Source organism: Mastomys coucha, unplaced genomic scaffold (genome assembly GCF_008632895.1).
Source record: "Mastomys coucha isolate ucsf_1 unplaced genomic scaffold, UCSF_Mcou_1 pScaffold15, whole genome shotgun sequence".
Classification (NCBI taxonomy): Eukaryota; Metazoa; Chordata; class Mammalia; order Rodentia; family Muridae; genus Mastomys; species Mastomys coucha.
This window is the reverse complement of record NW_022196897.1, coordinates 143,358,102-143,380,294: the sequence shown is the minus strand read 5'-3', so window position 1 is coordinate 143,380,294 and position 22,193 is coordinate 143,358,102. Positions and strand designations below refer to the sequence as shown.

General features: G+C 51.4%; 1 protein-coding gene across 11 annotated transcripts in view; it reads right to left on the bottom strand.

Moving 5' to 3' along the window:
* Src (SRC proto-oncogene, non-receptor tyrosine kinase) overlaps positions 1–22,193 on the bottom strand; it is a 50,380-nt gene that overhangs the window by 25,987 nt on the left and 2,200 nt on the right. For 4 of the 11 annotated variants that reach the window (XM_031372554.1, XM_031372557.1, XM_031372558.1 and 1 more), the window contains exon 2: positions 8,726–8,801. The exons of the other annotated variants lie outside the window; for them this stretch is intronic. The gene's annotated coding sequence lies outside the window, so the exon portion shown is untranslated. The remainder of the gene's footprint in view (positions 1–8,725; positions 8,802–22,193) is intronic. 11 annotated transcript variants of the gene reach the window in all.

Below are 22,193 nucleotides of genomic sequence, written 5' to 3'. Positions count from 1 at the left end.
AAAAAAAAAAAAAAAAAAAGAAACGAAAATGTATTACAAGTGTAGAGAGTCTCAGGCTTAAGGTTCACCCTCAGAAGACAACCTGTGGGATTCAAATCTCTCCTTCTATCACGTCGGTCCCAGGAACTGAACTCGGGTCATCAAGCTTGGCAGAAAGTACCTTTATCCTCTGAGCCACGTTGTTGGCCCTAAATCAGTAAAACTTTTCTATTTGTGTGTGTCTGTGTCTGCAATGTGTGCATGGAAGCCAAAAAAAAAAGTGTCAGGTCAGATCACCTGGCGCTAAAGTTAGAGGTCATACGACTGCCAACAATGGGTTCTGTGAACCAAATTCAGCTCCACTGGAAGAGAAGCAAGCATTACTAACCACTGATTCATCTCTCCAGGCCCTGAGTTAGTCATTTTAAAACTTCCCTTAAAAAGGCCCAGGCCCAGATAGCCTCACTGGTGAATTCTCTTGACATTAGCCAAAAGACTGAGAGGCTTCAGTGGTGGATGGGGCCAGAGACTTAGGGAGGGTTAGGGCCAGCTCTCTATCAGGACACAGCTCCGACTCACTCCATGAAACCAGTGTCCCTGGAACTGCCCTAAGAAAATGACCAACTGACGTCTCAGAATCCAGAGGTTAAAAACTGTCCACAGACAACAGGCAAACTGGCTCAGACACATATGAACCAACACCAGGCCAAGCTTCCCTTTTAAAAAACAGTGACTAACATACCCACCCCCTACAGAACAAAACCACATGATGATCTCAACGTGCAGTAATCTAAACACACGAGGAAAAAAAAGTGTGACGTAACCCCACACTGTTTCACCACAAAACACACAAAAAAGGAGTGGGCCATACCTGAGATTCCAGCACTCAGAAGACAGGCAGAAAACCATGAGCGTTCAGGCAATCACGGGCAATGTTATGGGGGGACAGGAAAAGGAAGTGGGAGAGGAGGAGGGAGAGGATGGCGTGAGGGAGACAGAGGGGGCAAGTGGGGAACTCCCTCACCTGACACAGAGCATCTAGAAAAGCCACAGCTCGTGTGGTGCTAATGGTGACAGACAGGCAGGAAAGCCCAGATGTCCCTCCCCAGCAGCACTTCTGTTTGAAGCTGTACTTAGGGCTCCAGTCAGGGCACTGAGGAAGAAAGTGACAGGCAAAGCCTGCAGGCTAAGAGGAAAGGCGACAAGTTAAGTCTGCTTGCTGACTACATTCAGATGGCTGGCTGGCTTGCTTGCTTGTTTACTTCTGAGACAGAGTCTCAAGTAGCCCAGGATGGTTTTGAACTCTAACACTAGCTGGGAACTGATTTTCCCGCCTCCATTTTTCAAATTTTGAGATTACAGGCTGGACCAATGTGATCTCACAGAGAAAGAAAACGCTAAGGAGTCTACTAAAACTCTCAGAACTAGTGAGTCCAGGACGGTCGCACATTACAGGATCAACCTGTAAAAATAGAGCTCGTGGGATGGGCGGCTCAGTGGGTGAAGGTGCCCGCTGCCAAGCTTCACATCCTGAGTTCAATCCCCAGGACCCACATCATGGGAGGAGAGAACCAACTCCCAAAAGATGTCCTCTGACCTCCACTTACATGCCATGGTACATGTACACATGTGCACATACAAAATAAAAGATTTTACAAACTGTAATGGCTATTCCTGGTTGTCAACTAGACTATATCTGGAATGAACTACAATCCAGAAATGGTGGGCACACCTATGATCCAGATTGTGAGGCTAGAAGACACAGGTTTCTGACCTGGATAGTGACTTGGAGATCTTGAGGCATAGTGGCCATGAAAAGCTTAGGCCCGGGCAAGGTCGCACATGGCTTTAATCCCAGCAGACTCAGGCAAGCAGATCTCTGAGTTCAAGGTCAGCCTGAAACAAAGCAAGTCCCAGATCCAGGCATGGTGGCACACACCTTTAATCTGGGCCACACCTTCTGCTGAGACCTACATAAGGACATTGGAAAAAGGAAGATTCTCTCTTCTTCACCCGCTTGCACTTACTTGCCAGCACATCTGTTGGAACCTACTTCTACAGAAGACCAGCTGAAACAACGAGCCTCTACTGGATTCTTGGACTTCCTATTCCCAGCTGCCCACTGTTGGGTTAGACTACAGTCCTCACAACAAGTTTCCTTAATACATAGAGACATCCCGTAAGTTCTGACTCGAGAGAACCTGACTAATACACAAACCTTTTTCAGTTGAGCTTGGAGTGTGGCTTAACAGGACAGTGCTCATTAGATATGCATTCAGCCTTGAGTTTCATCCCCAGCCTCACAGAATACAGAAATGCATGTCTATACACCAGGAACCAAGAAACCAAAACTGAAAGTAAGAGTAGCCGGGCGGTGGTGGCGCACGCCTTTAATCCCAGCACTTGTGAGGCAGAGGCAGGTGGATTTCTGAGTTCGAGGCCAGCCTGGTCTACAGAGTGAGTTCCAGGACAGCCAGGGCTACACAGAGAAACCCTGTCTTAAAAAAAAAGAAAGTAAGAATAGCCCATACCATCAAAGAATCTCGAACAAGGTTAACAAAAGACAGGCAAGGCCTAAGTTCCCAAAGGCTGTAAGAAATTAAAGAGCTAATTAAAGAAGGCCACCCGCGTTCACAGGTCATGAGAGCAAATGGTGGTCAGGTGACGAGGCTGGGCTGGGCAACATCAGTAGCAAAACACTTGCCACACAATCATGAAGACCTGAGTTTGAGCTCCAGCACCCTCCACCTGTAAGCCCAGCTCCGTGAAGCAGAGACAAGCGGATCCCTGGGATCCGTTTTGCAGCACCTCAAGTCAGTGAGAGAACCTGTCTCAAAATGACAGGAGTGACAGCTAAGGAGCCTCTGGGTCACCCCCAAACACACATACTCATACAGGCATGTGTACACAGCACACATGCACACACAAAAGAGCAATACATCCACCTGATCTTCTAGAGAGACACAGCCCTGCCCGACCAGCTGGGGAGTCCCAGCTGACCTCTCCACGAATCCTCACAGCCTGACTTTAAGATACATTCGGAAAGTCAAGACACCCAGAATTGTCAAAACCATCCTGAAATGGAAAACACCAGACTGAGAAGTCGCACGTCTCCAACCTGAGGTCACTACAACAGTGTGGACTGCGACACGCACAGCTTTGCAGCGCTACGGAACAGCTTCAGGGCTGACACGATGGCCCAGCGGATAAAGTGATTGTTTCACAAGCCAGATGAGCTGAGTTTAGTCTCCAGAGCACACAGAAGAGAGGGAGACTGACTCCACAGAGCTGTTCTCTGAACTCCACAAGTGCACCATGATGTGTGTGTGTGTGTGTGTGTGCACTGATGCACGCGCGCACACGCACACACACAATTAATAATAATAAATAAGTTTTAGAAAACAAATACTCTCTAAAAGTCAGATCACATTACCAGGGCACCAAGACAACTCAGTAGTGACAGCAGCCTTTAACCAAGGCTACTGGGACAACTGAGCAGCCACAAGTGGTAGAAGAACATTTGACAGCTTCTTCCAACAAAACACAAAAATGGCTTGAAACAGACCACAAGCCTGAACCGAAGAGGCAAAACGAAAAGTTTACATGAGGAAAGTCAGGCATGGTGGAACACACATTAATCCAGGGATATCAGCCTCTGCTACGAAACAAGCCTGAGGCTAGCCTAGGCTACAAGAGCCCCTGTCTCAAAGAAACAGAGACCCAAAAGGGAATATAGGTAAAAGCTTCCTGACCTTGGGCATAATAATTTCTCATGCGGGGCACTCAGGACCCCAGCGACAGAAGGGAAAGGAACTCCTACTTATCCAAACTTAGAATCCTGGTGTTCTTCCAGGGGGACGCCCTTAAGAAAGCAGAGAAGAGGGCTGGCGAGATGGCCCAGGGGGTAAGAGCACTGACTGCTCTTCCAAAGGTCCTGAGTTCGGATCCCAGCAACCATATGGTGGCTCACAACCACCTGTAATGACGCCCTCTTCTGTTGAGTCTGAAGACAGCTACAGTGAATTACACCAGAGCAAGGGGGACAGAGAGGTCCTGAGTTCAGTTCCCAGTAGCCACACACATGATAGCTCATGATAGCTCAGGGCCATCTGTATAGCTACAGTGTACTCATACACATAAAATAAATAAGTCTTAAAAAAAAAAGAAAGAAAAAAAAAGAAAGCAGAGAAGAGCAGGATTGGAATCCCAGCATGTGGGAAGCTGAGGTAAAAGGATCATGAATTGGAGGCTAGGCCTGGGCTTACACAGTAAAGCACATTACGGTTAGTGTTAATTGTTAACTAGATAGAATCTAGACTTCCTTGGAAGACAGGCCTAAGGGAAAGGCTGGGGGGGATAATTTTGATTGTTTTATTTGAAGTGGGAGACACGCCCACTGTGGGTGGCATCTTTCCCTGGCTAGGATCCTGGACTGTTTAAGTGGAGACTGGAGGCTGGGCCTTTGTTCACACTCTCTGCTTCCTGACTGTGGACTCAATGTTATCAGCTGGGTCAAGCTCCTGCCACCTTAGCTTCCCTGTCATGATGTAGTGTGCTCTTGAAATACGAGCCAGAACTCTTTCTCCCTTAAGCTGCTCTTGTCAGAGTGTTTTGTCACACAACAGGAAACTAGACTCAGATAACCGCTGTCCAAAAACCAAAACAAAACAAAACGAAAAACACAGAAGAAAATATTTCAAAATCATGTAACAAGGGATTTATATCTAGATCATATAAGGAAACCTAGACCATCAAGATGGGCTTAGATGGGTAAAAGTTTGCTGCCAAGTCTAAAAATGAGTTCAATCCCCAGGACCCACATGGTAGAAGGGATAAAACAACTCTCAAAAGCTGTCCTCTGTGCCATGACATCTGTACACCACACACACACTCTCTCTCTCTCTCTCTCTCTCTCTCTCTCTCTCTCTCTCTCTCTCTTACATACACACACTCACTATCTCTCTCTTACACACACACACACACACACGTATACAGATACACACATACATACACACACACAACACACACACTCTCACTCTCTCTCATACACACACGTATACACACACGCACACACAACACGCACACACACACACCGATGTTTAAAAAAATGTCTAAGGCTAGAGAGATGGCTCAGTGGTTAAGAGCACTTGCTATCATTGCGGAGGACCAGGATTCAGTCCCCATATCAGGCAGCTCACATCTACCAATACATCCAGTTCCAAGGAACCTGACAACCTCTACTGGCCTGGAAGGGAATCTATACTCATGCACACCACGCAGTGCACTGGCTTGCCATGCGTGAGGGCTTATGGGTATAGTTGGACAACAGACAAACCCAATTTTAAAATGGGCAAAGGACGCCAACAGGCAGCTTTACAACCTCCAGAACCAACCTGCAGCTGACATGGACAGAAGCTCATCGCCAAGACCCCCCCCCCCCCCCCCCCCCCCCCCCGAGAAAAAGCAAGTCAGTCACATGAGATGCTGTGTCCCGCCCTCAGAACATCTGTCATTGGAAAGGCAGCCAGTGCCAAGCACGGTCAAGAACACGGGGCACCTTCTTCTATTATTGTGTGGCATCAAGCGAAACAGTCTGGCCTTCCATTCAAAGGTTCAATGGGGACTTACCATGCCACCCAGGAAGTCCACTCCCAGGCACACGTCGGCAGAAACTAAGATACAACCACACAGAAACCCACGGCCCACATCACACAGGGCAGCATCCACCGTGGCCCCACAATGAAACAGTCCAATGTCCACCAACAGATGAGCATTGTACACATGCCAGGTACAACCACAGGAATAACTCCAAGTTTAGAGCCCACAGCTGTGCTCACCCACTGCCTGAGTTCCACTCGGAAAGTCTGTCTCTCTCCTCTTCCGCCTCCCTTGGCCTGGCACTCAGGCACTGTGGGGATCCTCACTTCATTCCCAAGCCCATGCAGCTGGCTGGCGGATGTCCATCACAGAGCCCACCTGGATTCCGGACCTCCTATCAGGAAGCATGAGTTTCCCTTATTCCTTTCCATCTCCCTCCTCCTGGCACCCGAGGTCTTCAGCCTGCCTGCCCTGCTGTTTACCTCTCAAACTCCAAAAAAAGAAATGCACGCATGCACACATGATTTCAAAATAAAATGAGTACATTAAAGGGACATGGTAACTCCCACATTCACCACAGCACTATTCATAATAGCCAGAAAGAGCCCAAGTGTCTGGCACCCAGTAAAGAAAGAAAGGGGGAAGCTGTCATTTGAACTAACATGGAGGGCATGCGAAGAGTGGAATATGCAGGCAACAAAATACAAATCCAACCTGATGTCACTCACACATGGAGCCTTAAAAAATTGCTATCATAGAAGCTGGAAAGACAGCTCAGCAGTTAAGAGTATTTGCTGCTCTTACAGAGTGCAGTTCCTAGCATCCATATGGCAGCTCACAACCATCTGCAGCTCCACCTCCAGAGGAATGGCACCCTCTTCAGGCCACCTCAGGTATGTGCACCCACATGCACATACACACATATACACACGTTTAAAACAAAATAAGCATTTTTAAAAACGTTGACATCATGGACTGGAGAAATGGCTCAGCACTAACAAGAACTGGCTGCTCTTTCAGAGGTTCTGGGTTCAATTCCCAGCACCCACATGGCAGCTCACAAGTCTATTACTGTAGTCCTAAGGGATCCTATGCCTTCTTCTTGTGTGTATATATAACTGTAGGCAAAACACCCACATATATATATACATACATACACACATACATTTTTTTTTAAATGTTGCTATCATAGAAGCCAAGATAGAACAGTACTTACCAGAGACTGAGGAAGAAAGAGAAAAGAGAGGATGAGGACAGACTGACCAATGTGCAGGATGTTTGAGCTGGATAAGTCGAAGAGGTCCCTGTGTGCCTGCAACTAAACAGTTGGGTGCCAATAGATAACAATATACTGCATACTTCAAAAAGCTGCAAGAGCCGGGTAGTGGTGGCACACGCCTTTAGTCCCAGCATTTGGGAGGCAGAGGCAGGTGGATTTCTGAGTTCAAGGCCAGCCTGATCTACAGAGTGAGTTCCAGGACAGCCAGGGCTACACAGAGAAACCCTGTCTCGAAAACAAAAACAAACAAACAAACAAACAAACAAAAAAAAGCTGCAAGAACAAGCCAGGCAGTGGTGGCACACACCTTTAATCCCAGCACTTGGGAGGCAGAGGCAGGCAGATTTCTGAGTTCAAGGCCAGCCTGGTCTACAGAGCGAGTTCCAGGATAGCCAGGGCTACACAGAGAAATCCTGTCTTGAAAAACAAAACAAAACAAACAAACAAACAACAACAACAAAAAAGCTGCAAGAACTTATTCTGAATGTGAGAACACAGAGAAACAGTTTGAAGAGACAGGCTCACTTGGGTTTGACCATTATGAAACGCCCAAGGGCTACAGCTGTGGCTTAGGGAGGTACAACGATTGCCTAGCAGGAGTGAGGGAAGTTTGCATCTCAGCACAGAGTCAATCAATCAACCAGCCAATCAATCACGTTATCTATAAACACACACAATTTCTATGTCAATTTAAAAATATTTTCATTACATTTCATTTTTTGAGATTTATTTTATGTGAGCATTTTGTCTTATATGTATGTCTGTGTAGCACACGCCCAAGGAGTGCCAAAAAGAAGCAGTGGATCTCTTGAAATTAGAGTTACCACCACGTGAACACAGGGAATTGATCCCAGGTCCTCTGGAAGAGCAGCAAGTGCTCATAACTGCTGAGCCATCTGTTTAGCTCACAACCTGAGTGTGAGCCTCAATGGCAAGCATCTTTACCTGCAGAGCCATTTCACTAGGCCTCAGAAACATTTTAATGTGTTAATATATACCTATACTATACATATACAAGACATATACATACACACACACACACACACGCATACATGGGCTGAGGAGATGGTAGTATAGAAAAAGTGCCTGTTGTGCAAGCATGAGGAGCTGAGTTCAGATGTCCAGCACCTCATAAGCCAGGCACGGCAGCACTGGCCTGTGACTCCAGCAATGGAAGCCACGACAGGCAGATTCTGGAGACTTCCTGACCTAGCCTAGCTGAGAGATTGAGGTACAGGTTCAGTGAGTGACACTACCTCAAAACACAAGTGACTGAGGAAGATGTCAGCCTCCAGCCTCCACGTGTACTCATGGGGGTATGCACCCCTACATCCCCCATAGAGAGACCCAGAGGACAGAAACAGACATAGGGCATAGCCACACAATGAAATATTATTTGACAAGAAGAAGTCTTGACACAGCTGGCTAAAGGATGCCCCAACTAAGTGGGTCTTGAAAATATTATGCTAAGTGAATGGAGCCAATCAACTCTGACAAGAACTTCAAATGGATTAACCCCATGGGAATTTATCTCCTCATGGTGACATTTTTTAAAGCCATCCTGGAAATCAATGTTCACCTGACAGATTAGCAAATTGATACTTCTATAATTTAGCCTCAAATCCAGTATCATCTCCAGCCTGGTAGGAGAGAGGTGAGCCGGAGAGGGAAGCACACATGCCTGCTACTTCTCCAAAAGGCACTCTGTTAACACTACCCAAATTACAACTGCAGAGTTATGTCATAAGTTCAAGGCCAGCCTGGGCTACATAGTGATCTGAGAGCTACCCAGCCAGTTGAAGGTTAGCCTAGGGTACAGTTAATTCAGACCAGCCTACATGAGTTTGAAAATACACCCAGATTGCCTACCTTTGCTCAGATCCTGGCTCAGTCTGTCACGGCCACCCAGGACACTCAGCACTCCTGGCCTCCAGATTCTGCCCTCCTGCAGAAGGATGTTTGTCGGTGACTTCCCCACGTGGCTGTGGTAAGCCACATTCTCTGCCAGTGATAAATGTTACTATGGACACCAGGTGACTGCTGCAGTCACCCAGAGCCTGAGAGTGAGTGTGCTGTGTGTGCTCCAGCAGCAGAGACCAGGCAGGCTTCCCACAGAGGAAGCCCGACACAGGGCAACAAGGTCCCCACAGTAGGGATAGGGTCTCTGCCAAAGGAAGTCTTTGGATCACCCATCCCTGAAAGGTCACTGGCCTGAAAAGCTACTACATACCAGCTGTACACACAAAGGGAGAACCACAGAGTGTGTGGTGTGACCAGCAGCAGTTCACCCAGCCCCACAGATCACACAGCACTCTCGACCCTCCCTCTTCTCCCCTACCCAGAGAACAAACTCCAGAAGCTGTCTAACTTGGGGGCTCTCAGAGGAGAGTGACTCCCCGGGACAGGCACCATGCTAAATGATACACCATGCATGAGCCCAGGATGCTCCACCCCATCTCTGTGTGACCTGTGCCTTTGTGTAGATGGGAAAACTGGGGTACAAAAGGGCAACTAAGAGACAGCCTTAGGAAGCAAGCATGGATTGTCCAGGATCCATAGCCTCCCACCCTGGGTCCACCTCATCATGAAGGCGCCAGCAGGGCCTGTGTCTGCCTTGCCCACCATGCCCATTCTCAGCACCGCCAGGAACACCAGCAGCACCACCGAGCACTGGGGAAGCAGAAGTGTCTGCCATGGAGGAATGAATGAGTAGGAAGCGGCAGGTAGACTTCGCAGCGTGGGGGGGGGGGGGGGGGGGGCAAACAGGTGAGCTGGGAGAACCTCATGGTTTGGGGTATCCTAGTGTCTTTCCAGGGGTCAGGCGTCTTCCTCTGACCCCCACTACCAGCTCCCCAGCTCTCCCAGGCCCTGGCCGCAGGGACAGACAGACAGCCATGTCTGACAAAGAAGCTAAGTCAGAGCCTGGGCCACTCTTGGAGGTCTCAGCCATCTTCAAGCCTTTCCCCCAAGGTCAGTGGTCCCAGATGACCTCAAGGAGAGTCTTAAGTTCATTTTTCCAAAGAGGAACAATGACTAGACAGAAAGTCAAGTACACACGTCAAGCCCCAGGAGCCAAGCCGCCACAGCCTCCTACCAGCCTCCTAGCCAGCGGGAGAAAGCATGGACGCCAGTGGGGCTCAAGGACGGGACCCCAGCTGACATTCGGACAGACCCCAGTAGTGCCCACCTGTGGGCAGGTCAAAGGCCATAGGAGGGCATTACCCCACACCCATCACAGGAGGGTAGCCTCCTCTACAGTATCACTCTGGGGGAAGCTCCCGGTCAACAGGCACCTGCGCCCTGGCTGTCTTTAGTGTGACCGAGGGAACACCCTGCTTACCTGGGCAGCCTTTCACAAATGGCTTAGCAATGTGGAAAGGGTGAAGGGCTAAGAAAATACGCACAACAGCAGCGATGACTGAGACTTAGCATCTACTGAGTACCCCCACAGAGACTCCGTAGCCCAGGCTGCCCTCAAACTTACTACGTAGCTGAGGATGACCTTGAAGTTCTGAGCTCTTCTTACCTTTATCTCCCAAATTCTGTTTACACGGTGCTTGGGCCTGTTAGCTGAGCACCCATACCAGCTCATTTTATGAGTTTTCTAGAGATAAGAGTCATGCTACATAGCACTAGCTAGCCTAGAATTCAGTAAGTAGACCAGGCTGACCTTGAACTCAGAAATGCACCTGCCTTTGCCTCCCTCCCAAGTACTGGAATTAAAGGCCTGTGCCACCCTATCAGGCCTCTGTGTCATTCATTCTTCAGCCCATTTTACAGAAGAAGCAGACGAGTCTAAGATCCAGCGACAGCTGGTGATTTCTGTGACAACCCCCCAGCTTTTCCAGCCAACAGGCTGCCCCTGGGGGCTGCAAAGGCTCTCAGAAAAGAGCCTGTGGCTGGGCAGGTCTTTCCTGGAACCAGCACATGGACAGCCCCATTGCAAACTCCTGGGTGAGATGGGAGGATGGGGCAGGGACAGGCCCTCCTGTGGTTCCCACCACCCCAGCGGTCTCGGCAGCCTGCAACCTCACAGTTTTACATCTGAAGACGGGGTGCAGGAGACTTCCTTCTTTCCCACACTGTCCCAGGAGGCAGGGAGGGCAGGCAGAAGGGCAGAGAGGAAGTACAGCTGGAGCACAAGGCCCAGGAGACGCCAAGGTGGTTCATTAGTGAGTTCAGGGAATTACTGTCACTGTGTGACCCTAGACAGGCCACATTTCATCTGGGCCGCAGCCAGTGTCTGGGCACAAAGTCTCTGACATGATCAGGGTGAGGGAATGACCTTGGTGGGACACTGAAGTAATAAGTTCTAATCTTACTCCCACCTCTACAAGGTCAGCTGGGAGGCCCCCTCTTCTCTAGGTGCAGGCGGATGGGCCCTGAGAGGGGCTGCCAGCCGGCCCCTGCCCACGGTGCCCGCTGTTCCCTGCCAACAGCGCTAGTTGCTTCTCGACTCTGGGAACATGGTGCCCCCTCCTCCCCGCCCACACCCAGGTGGCATCTCCCTTGGGGACATGGGTGGGCAGGAACGCCAAGTGGCCAAGCCCAAGTGCATGAAGAGTCCTACACTCCTCCCCCACCCCTTCTCTCTCTATGAACTAAGGACAATATTGAATATGAATAAGGGGCAGTGGTCAGACTTAACCCTCCTGCCTGCTGGGAGCCTGCTGCCTGCTCCAGCTACCTCCACTCCCTCACCCCCAGCACCCCGCCACTGCTTCACTCCTAATGATCCTCCAGCCTCCACACAGGCTGTTCCCTCCTCAGGGGCTACTCATGGTCAGTTCCCAACCTCACCTATCCACACCCAGGAAAAAGGGGTGGCGCATGCCTTTAATCCCGGCACTTGGAGGCAGAGGCAGGTGGGTTTCTGAGTTCGAGGCCAACCTGGTCTATAGAGTGAGTTCCAGGACAGCCAGGGCTATACAGAGAAACCCAGTCTTGAAAAACCAAAAAAAAAAAAAAAAAAAAGAAAAAAAAAAAAAAAAAAAAAAAAAAAAAAAAAAAAAAAAAAGGAAAGAAAAGAGAAAAAAGAAAGAAAGAATTGAACCACCTAGGTTCAAAACCCAGCTCCAGTCCTTCCTTACCCTGGAAGTTTCTCTCCCTCTATACCCATCCCCTCCCCTATATAATCAGGATACGAACAGCCTACTTTGAAGAATGGCCATGAGAAGGAAGTAAGTTCCTATCTGTGGAGCCCCAGGAATAAGTCCCAAAGCCCAGAAGGCAAGCTCTGTGTCCATCAGAGCAGCAGCTACTGTGTGCTGGCCACCTACTAAGCGCTAGACCCTGAGCTCAGCATGACCATTGGCAGGCTGGTCTTAGGAGCTAACATCCTTACTAGCAAACTACACCAGGCGAGAGAGGAGGCAGCTGGCAGGAAGGAACGATGGGCTTTGGGTAGATTATAAATTTGCAGCTATACAGAAACATGTACATTGAACGTGGAACACTGGAGATCTACTTTAGCATGATGCGAGGGAGAGCAAGGGACGGGGAGGGGTCAGAGGGTCTGCTATGGCTTCTCCATACAGAAAGAAGATGGCCACAATACATTGTGAACTATGCCCGAGTACCCAAGTACTCCCAACAGAGAGCCATCTGCTCCTCGTCAGCATGTCTACAGCCCACCCTGGGCACCCAGCTCTGCCCCTCAGGTCTTCTTCTTCCTCTAAGTTCTTCCTCCCACTCCATTTCCCAGCCTCTTGCTGTTGCTCCAACACTCCAAACATCCCCCCCTGCCTTCCCCATCCCCCCGCCCAGTCTCAGGGCCTCTGCATTGATGTTCCCCTCCCTAGGTTCTATCCCTGAGAGTTATAAGCCCACCCCACTCCCAGTGCAAGCCAGTCTTTCAGTGTGAGCCCTTTCCCCGCTGCCAGTACAGTAGCAGCCCATCCATTTCCCAGCTAGTGTGGGGAATCCCCTCCCCATTTTATGTAGGGTCCACAGCAATTGACTCCCTCTAACAGACGGTGCCCACTGATCCCTTGTTTGCTGGTTTTCTGTCCGCCCTGCCAGTCAGCAAACACTACAAAGGCAGGGAATGCATCTGGCTGGTTCTCTGATGTGTCTCCAGCCTCCAGAATGTTGTCCAGCACATAAAAGTGCCCAGTGTACACGGGTGGATGGATGCATAGATGATGATGGATGATGACAGATGGATACATGGACAGATAGGAGAACGAACAGGGAGATAGGTGGGTAAAAGATAGACAGGTAGGTGAATGGGTAGATGTGTATATGGATGGGCCCCACTGAGGACTAGGCAGGTGGGTGATTAGGTAAGTAGATGGACGGATGGATGGACGGATGGATGGACAGATGGACAGATAGCAAGGTAGATGAGTGGACAGACAGGTAGGTGGTCAGGTGGTGGGTGGTTAGGTAGGTGGCTGGGCCCACCTAGAGCCTCCCCAAGAAGAAGAGGTAGCCTAGGCCACAAGTCTATCCATCCCCAAAGGGTAAGCCCTGCCCAAGCTCTCCCTGCATAAAGTCCCAGCAGAGGCTCTGACCACCCAACTTACTCTGGCAATGTAAAACATAAAGCAGCTCCAGTCAAGCTCCACCCAGCACAGGCCTGGGCCAGGAGCTGGGTGGGAGGTGGGGGGAGGGCGTTTGCCAAGTGAGTAAGGAGTGAGGCGGGAGTGGGGGAGCGGATCCAAGGGCTGTCAGAACATGCCTGGTCCTGCATTCTCAGTACAAGCATGCTGGGGGCTGAAAAGCCTCAAACCGGCTCTGCCAGTGCCACTGGGGAGAGCCTGCAGGCTCCAGCTGGCCCTGAAAGTGGAGGGAAGATACAAGCTAAGCAAGTGAAAAATGGGGCTAACCACAAACCTAGGACAGACAGACTGGTCCTGTTGCTCACTGCAGACCTCAGCTCCTGATCTGCGCCAAGGAGAACATGATCCCTTCCTAAACCTAGACATCCAAAGTGTCCACCCTGCAGGCTTCAGGCTGCAGAGCCCCAGGCCAGCCAGGCCGCTACCTCACACAAAGTTGTAACTTACTTTCAACAAGATTACATATACACACCTGTTTTGTTTTGTTTTGTTTTGTTTTGTTTTTAGAACTCAAAAGACTCCCCCGGAGCATGAACCACATAGAACCACATTGTGTTACAATGTCAAGAGGCTGTAAACCCCTGCCTGTGCAGAGAGGTCAAAACCAGGAACTGAGCGGAGGGAGCCTGAGCAGGGGGAGGGGAGGGGCAGGCCTAGGCAGTAAGTGACCCGGCTCACAGAGCTGACCTGTTCGGCCAGGATAGGAGGCCTTCTGCAAACTGTGGTGCCCGGCTGGGCTGTTTCCCCATGTGGAGAGAGGCTTTAGCTCTGATTGCAGGAACCTTCCACCCCAAGGGGCTGAGGTATCTGAACGCCCCAGGCCTGCTCCAGCCAAGCTGTAGTTGAGCAGGCCCTCACACACCTGCCATGAGAAGGCTCTCCTGCAGGGCTAGGAAGGAGAGACTTAAGAGAGGAGGAAACGTAGGCTCAGCTCCCACAGCAGGCTTTCTCAAGCCCAGAGGCATACTGAGCAGACTCCATTTCCCAAGACAGCAATGGGTATACTTTAATATTGCTGTCTGGGATTTGGGGGCCAGGGTCTGCATAAAGCCATAGGTCGCCTAGGCCTTGAGAGCCTAAACCTAGCTCCGCCCTACTATGGTGATCCTGGCCATGGAGAAGCCATGCTCAGCCTTGGTTTCCTATCCTCAGAAGCCTGGTTCTAAACCTTGTCAGTCCCAGCTCCAAACACTCCCTCAACTCCCTGAAGTTCTGCCCCCCTTCTCCCATGCACCACCATTCTGGAGCAGAGAGGCTGAGTTGAACCCTTCAGCCTGTGAACTCCTCATGGGTCTTACCCCTAAATGAAAGGCCCCGAGTCCCTACTGGGGACCACACCAGCCCTCACCTTCCCCTCATTTCCCTCTAGTGCACAAGTCAATAGCACCCCCCTCCCTGGTAACGGCATTCTCCTGCCTCGGGACCCTCTCGCACATGCTGCTCCTGCCTCAGAGCCCTAGCACAGGCCATTCTCTCCCCAGAGTTTGCTCCACCCCCCCATTCCATTTCTCCATGACTCCCTCAGTTTCCTTGCATCTTCAAGACGCATGCCACCTGCTCCAATAGGCGTTTCAATGGCCGCACCCCAGCCAACTCCCCTCTCGTCCAGTCTCAGGGACCCCTTTCCAGGGGACTCAAGGACCCCTCAACGCTGCCAGAGGGCTCCCACTCCTCTTTCCTAGCCTGAACCTTCACTCTGACAGCAGCAGTCTCTGGATGAGTACAGGGCCACTTCTATTCACTCACAACTGACTCTCGTGGTAAATGTTGTATTAACACTCCCCGTGCACAGCTGGGACAGTTATGAATACCTTCAGAACAGAGCAGATGGTGTAACCAAAGAGCACAGGCCCAGTAAGGGGAAGGTGTCCCTGGGTAAAGGTTGGAAAGAAGACGGACAAATGGAAACAAGGATGGGTGAATGGAAGGATGGATGCTGGATGCGCAGGGAACCCACAGTAGGCTCCGGATTTGCCAGGGATGGGGAAAGAGAGGTTGTGCAGCCAGAGCATCTAGGCGGTGCGACACACTGGGTTCCCACCCTGGACCTCAGAAAGTTCCTTCTCCCAAGGGATCGAGTGCAGAGGAGGAACACACAGCCCAGTTCCCCAGGGAGGGGGCTCCCAGGCTCCATCTGTCTCCCCACAAAGGGGCTTTGTCCTTGGAGCTAAGAGCTCAGGGCGCCCGGAAGCTGCCCCTTGGCAGCCCAGCAAGGCAGTGGCTCTGAGCCAGGATCTCCCAGGACTGTACAACACTGGGCACAGCCCTCCAGAGGACAGCCTCATTTCTGTGAGGTGAGAAACTGAGGTTCAGGAAGGCAAGAATCCAAGCCCTCCCAGCTGGAATCTCTGTGAAGCTTCAAAGCCAGGCCTGGTGGGTCCCACAGTAGATAGCTCTCAGACCACCAGGAGCGGAAGAGAGGGTGGAACGTGCCCTGGGGGGCTCACCCAAAAGGAAGGAGGCTGGGACCTGGACCAGAGTCCACTTTAGGTGCCTGGGGTACCCACCATTTCCTGTGGGGCAGTTTTACCAAGAGAGGCAGTAAGAAGGAACTGTGACAACCCTCCTTGCCCCCCCCCCCACTCGGGTTCTCGATATTCCCAGACACAGCCACTCAGCAGGGCTCCCTGGGCTACTGCAGCAAGGCCACACAGGCTGAGCCGGGCATGGCCCACAGATCTTCCCAGGGGCCTCCCACCCCATAAGGCTGTATGTAAACAGCGTATGCTTGGGGTGGCCACAGAGGACACTAGGTCCAACCCCAGCTCCCAGGGCTCATAAGGCTGCATCACAAGGCCCTGAGGAGGCTCCTCAGAATGACGGCCTCTGTCCTCTGCCCAGTCAGGAGCTTTGACCCCTGTCTTAAGCCCCAGCTCCACTTCATCCTTCTCTGTTCTCCATCACCTATGTCTGCCCTGCGCCCACCACATTCTGAAAGCGCAGGATGAGCCAGGCTTCTTCTCAGCATGTATACATGACCCAAAGCTCCACAGCCCCAGGCTATGCATGCATGTGTGTGCGTGCGTGCGTGCGTGCGTGCGTGCGTGCGTGCGTGTGTGTGAGAGAGACAGCATGCGCGCGAGTGCACACACGCGCTACAGGCTACACACACACACACACACACACACACACACTTTACTTCCTGGTTCTCTCTGTCTAGCTTGCCCTTGCCCTTCTCTTTCTCAGGATCTCTTTGCTCATCCTTTAAGACCTAGGTGACCTTCCTTCCCAGAAGCCTCCTTGGCGTTGTTAGGCTGCCATCATTCTAGTGGCACCCAGCTCACAGCAGAGCAAACAGGGTCAGTAACTGGTTCCAGAACATGGCTTCCAGTGCCCTCAAGACTGATCACATTATGCTGTCCTCCAAAGTACATCTCCCCTCAGAGCCCTGCAGCAGCCTCCGGTGCCCTGCCCCAACCCCACCAGGTATGTGCATCCTATCACTGGCTCAGACACTATCAGTTGCTAATCATGGACATCCAAAGGAGCCCGGGACAGAGGCCCAGGCATAGGTAGCCAAGGCCTATGCTGACCTATGATGCCCATGGATCTAAGGTGTGAGCAGAGTGGGTGGGGGGAGCTGCCTGCAAATGGCCAACTGGTAACCAAACCCACGTTGCTTCTAAAACTAGGGCACAGGATTGAAATGGGAACAGCAGAATTTGTCCCCAAATAGAACAGTGGCTCATCTGGTTCCGGGCCTTGGGAACACCTGGAGGGGTGGGGGTAGGGTGAAGGAGGCAAATCCTGCAGTGAGAATCCATTCTACCCACAAGCCCCCTGTGGGTCCCAGGCTGCCCCACGAGCAACCCTTCGATCACACCATCCTCTGCCTGGACAATCCCCTTCCTACCACCTTGACCACTGAGGGGAAACTTCCTACAGGCATAAGATATTCAGGGAGCCAGTCCAAGGGGAAAAGCTGCCTCCTGACGGGGACGAGGGAGAAGCCATTTACCTGGGTGCCCAGGAGAGGCAGGTGGAGCAGGGCTGGCCTCAGCCTCCCTTGGGGACTAGGTACAGCTCAGAACAAAGTCCAAAGGGCACAGCAGGGCCACCTGGGCAGTACAGGAGTCCCACCCTGCCCAGGGTGACAGATGGAGGAGCCACCTCAGAGAGATGTTGTCTCCTACCACACCATCAAGCCATCTGAGTGGGTTTCTTCAGACGGGTGGGAAGGTGGGCATGACCTGCCTCTCACTGAATCCTTAGAAGAAATCTCTGAGCTTCACTCCTTCAGTGTTATGTGACTCCAGGCAAGTCACTTAACCTCTCTGATCCATCTAGGCATCATAGGGGAAGACAGACTCAAGACTCAGGAGAATTAGGGGTGTCCTAGCTGCCCAAGCAGGGAGAGTACCCAGCAGGCACCCAACTTGAGGCCAGCTTCCTCTTCTGTCTCCCTCACAGCCCTGCTGGGGTAGCTACACAGACCTACTTGGTAAACTATAAAGTGCTGTACCCTGGGGAGTGGTAATTACCTCGCATTCCCTTAGAAGCAGAGAAAACCAGCCTAGAGGCGGGGTCTGCTAGAGATGGAGCCTTGAGGGATGACAGAGAAAGGGCAGAGGAGGCACAGGGGTAAGGCAGAAGGGGAGGGGAGAGCCAGGGATCCTTTAGCTCCTGGAGGGCTTCCTCAACAGTGGTGTACCTAGACAGCTGTGATGGTGCATCCTGAAATCGCAGTTCCCAGAAAACAGGTCAGAGACCACTCCTGCCAGTCTGGGCCACAAGATGAGTTCCAGCTCAGTCTAGGCTCTACAGCAAGACCTTGTGTCAGACACACCCCCAATAAAAGAATGGGGGATCTTCACAGGAATGAAGGACCTGTACAGACAAAAGCAGACAGGAAACCAACCAGTGGCCCCGGAGCGCCTGCGGGGTAACCCACAACAGAGACACAACAGAGAAGAGAGGCTGGGCCTGAGGAAGGAACTCTGTCTGGACTGGGGACATCTCCAGGATACATGCAGAGGCCCGACCCCTAGACGAGCCTCCATACCCAGACCAGGATGCAAAGCACCCACTGCCCAGATAGCAGATACCTCATAGGGAGGACCCCACAGGGTAAGGAGGGTCTAGCGGCACTGTGGGTCATGGGATGGACATTAATCAGGTTCTAGGAAGGAAAAGGAGGTGTGGGAGCCGGTCTCAGAGTAGCTAGATGGAGCTGGCAGGCCGCAATCAATGCAATCCTTCCTGGATGCACAAGCCAAGACAACCACAGACCAAGGTGGCTGGTGCCAGCCCAGAGGGTGCCCAGATCAATTTGCCTTTCTGGCTCACCACAGAATCACCTTCCCTCTCAGCATGAAAACACCCTGTGCCCAAGCACTGGACATAGACTAGCCTGCCTGATAATCAGGCCACCTTCTCAGAGATATGCTAGAGCTACACAGATTGGGGAAACTGAGGCACAGAGCAGTCATCTTCCCCACCATCAGATTCAACAAAAGGGTTGCTATGTCAGAATTCAAACCCAGAGCCAATTGCCTTCGTAGGCCTTACTGCTACCAGGAGATAATGCAACTGGATCATTCAATACCCACCAGCCACAATTACAAACCCGAGAAGTCAGGGGAACCCATACTCTGCCTAAGAAAGATACCAGCCAAAGTGGGGACACTCAGCAGGAACCAGACACCAGTCCCCAAGACTGCAGATGTCCAGATCTCACTAGCTAGACGGCTACTGCCACCTTAGCTTCTTGGAGCACCTGCTCATCTTCCACATAACAGGAATAGAAGTTCTACCCACTCCAGGACAAGAAACAGATACAGTGGGTCACTCTGCTGTGGTCCAGCTCTGGAGAACAGAACGTGTGGATACTGACATCAGATAAACTCAAGCGGAGGCCACAAGTTGGACAGCGTGGCCTGAGGGAAGCTATCAGGCCCCAGCAGGGTTCCCATGCTTCCTGATGCTTCTCCAACCCTGTGTCCAGTCCCCCAGTGTCCGATTCAGTTGTGCTGGCTGCACGGTCCAGCAGCCCAAGGATGCCTAAAGACCCGTGTCTACCACCACCAATAGCTGGCAAACACCCTCCACCCATCCTGGACATCCCCTGCCTCACCCAACCCCAGGCAGGACCCTGTCTTAGGTTCTCAAGAAGAGACAAGCTCCATGGGGACTCTGAGGACCAGAACAGGAAGAAACAAACCACAATCTTTCAATTTCTGCTCACTTCCAGCTTCTCCTTTCTAGAACTCTGAGTAGCCCTAGGGGGAAGTCACTTGCCCAAAATCCCATAGCTAGGAATGGAAACATAGTGCTCTGGCTCCCTGCTCTGGGACCCTCCCTGATTGCCTAGCCCTCTCATCAAGCCAGCTGGCAGTGCTACGCTCACAGGCAGGCTGACTTGGCGGGGACAGTCCTACATCAGAAAGACATTAGCATTTTCTTCCTAGCTTGGCTAACTTGCCCTGGGTCTTTCTCCTTCATTTCCACCTCCAAGCCCCTACCCCACCCACAGACACACACAGGGAAGAGAGAAGGTCTGGACAGATCAGGAATGACAAACTCATAGCACACAGACAATGCTTGCTAAGCTTCTGTCCAGAGCAGACATTATGAATCTATCACAGCACTGTTTCCCATGAAGCCAACACTGGACCTCAGAATGTGGCTCAACAGAGCACTTCAGCTTATGAAATTGGAGTCAGGACTTCTTGTCTGAGCCAGAGAAGAGAAACTATATATTGTACAATGAATGTCAATTGATTAAGCTATTAGGATTACCATACGAAAGAGGTTGTGACTTGACTCCAGACTTGAACAACAGATATCCCTAAGAGTGGGATCTCCTTGGCCCTGTCGGCTGCAAGTCCATTTTATAGTTTCACCCTTGTGGCACAGGACAAGAACTAACTGCTAGAGAAGGCAAGACCTCGGCCCTGCCCTGACCACATGTATTAAGTCCTGATGTGTTAAGTACTCCATGTCCATTCTCTTGGGACATCCAGGGAGCCACAAGTCACTGTTGTACTTTATAGATGCAGAAACCGAGGCTTCTCAAAGGTGATGGGGCTTCTCCCTAGAGAGCCAGAAAGGTCTTCCCCAGGGAGATGAAGAGTGCACAGGAGGCCTGAGATGCTGTGAAGTCTGTTGGGCCACAGAGGGGCAGGAGGACTTCAGACTGAGGCTGTGGTTCACAGTGGGGCCTCCACGCGGGGCCTCTGTAGGGCTCTAAGACTCCAGGAGCACCAGATTATAAATGTGGAATTCAGAACCCTACAACCCATCCCTGGCTGACACCTGGAAAGCCCTAGGCAAGTTGGCCTTCTCTCATTAGGTCTTAGGGTTTACATCCAAAAAGCCAGACCATCTCCTGTGCACACTCCCCAGCTCCGCTTTCTGGCACAGAGATGCCAGGGCTCACAGTCACCCAGCACACTGGTGTCCTTTACTATGAGCATCCTCTTCTAGCAAGCCCTCCCCAAACTGAGACCTTCAGACCCGTGTCAACTCCCACTTGAGGCCACGGCCGCACAGATGGCAAGGCTGAGGCCGGAGATAACAGACTTCCCAATGCCACATACAGCAAACAGGTCCCATTTTCTGTACCTTAATTAATCCCAGGCACAGAGCCTTCTCTGGAAAGGGAGAGATGCTTGCTTGGTCTTTCAGTGATGAAGAAACCAAGTCTCAGAAAGAGACAATGAAGGACCCAAAGACACACAGCACACGGGATGGGCAGCAGTCAGAACTTGAACTCAGGCCTATCAGATGCACAAGAGTGATCTCCAGTTTCCTGGCTGACCATCCCTGCTCTCCAGCTCCCTCCCAAGTTTCCCCTTACCGCCATCCCAACCCCGCACTGCACTTCCTGATCCCTGGGCTCTCAGTGCTTCTGGCTTTCTGGGTTGAACTCCTACTATACCTTCAAACCCTAGCCTCATACATCTCTTCTTCCTCAGACCTGATCAGGACTCCCACAGAATACGGGAGTCCAGGTAACACATCTATTCCATTAGCTCTGGGCCTTGGCCTTCAGCCTAATCTGTTCCTACAGGGATACCCATCAGCTCCCTATGTAAAAAATGGGAGGCCAAGATTCTCCTCCAGGCTTCTAGGGGCCCTTACAAGGAACAGCCCTATTGATCACAGGCCCCGTTGGATCATCCTATCTCATAGCTCTCCCCTTTGATTTTCCACAACAATTATACACTCCTCCCATCTCAGGGCCTTTGCACATACACACCTCTCTCTGCATGGCACATCTTCCCCTAGCTTCATGCCCAGACACCTCCTACACTCCTTCAAGTTTCCTCAGCTCTTCCTTATCACAGCCACAATTATATTATTTCATTTATCTGGCCACTTGCTTGATACATAGCCTATCCCCCACACTCCAGTTTCCAGGAGTCAAGGACCTGTTCACAGTTTCCCAGCAAGTCCCCAGGCAGATGACCTTCTGAATAGAAAGGAAGAACACTGACCCAGCCGCATTCTTGGCTGCCTGGCCACTGCTTCCCCCCCAGCCCCCCCAGCTCAAGCCCCTCCTCCAGGAAGCTGTCTGCTCCTCCTACCACAAAGCTGCTCAACAAAGTTCCCAGGCCCTGGTGCACAGTATATGCTCAATGCACGATCAAAGTCAGCGGAGGACCAGATGGACAGCACGAACAAAAATCACCTAACCATGTCCTTCCTAGATTCCTGGCGGCTTAGAGGAGCGAGACACACCCCATCCCCACCCCCACCTTCAGATGACAATCAGGGAAGAAGCCCCAAACAGGAGCCAGCCTATGTGCTGGAGGCTGGGGGCGGGGGGGGGG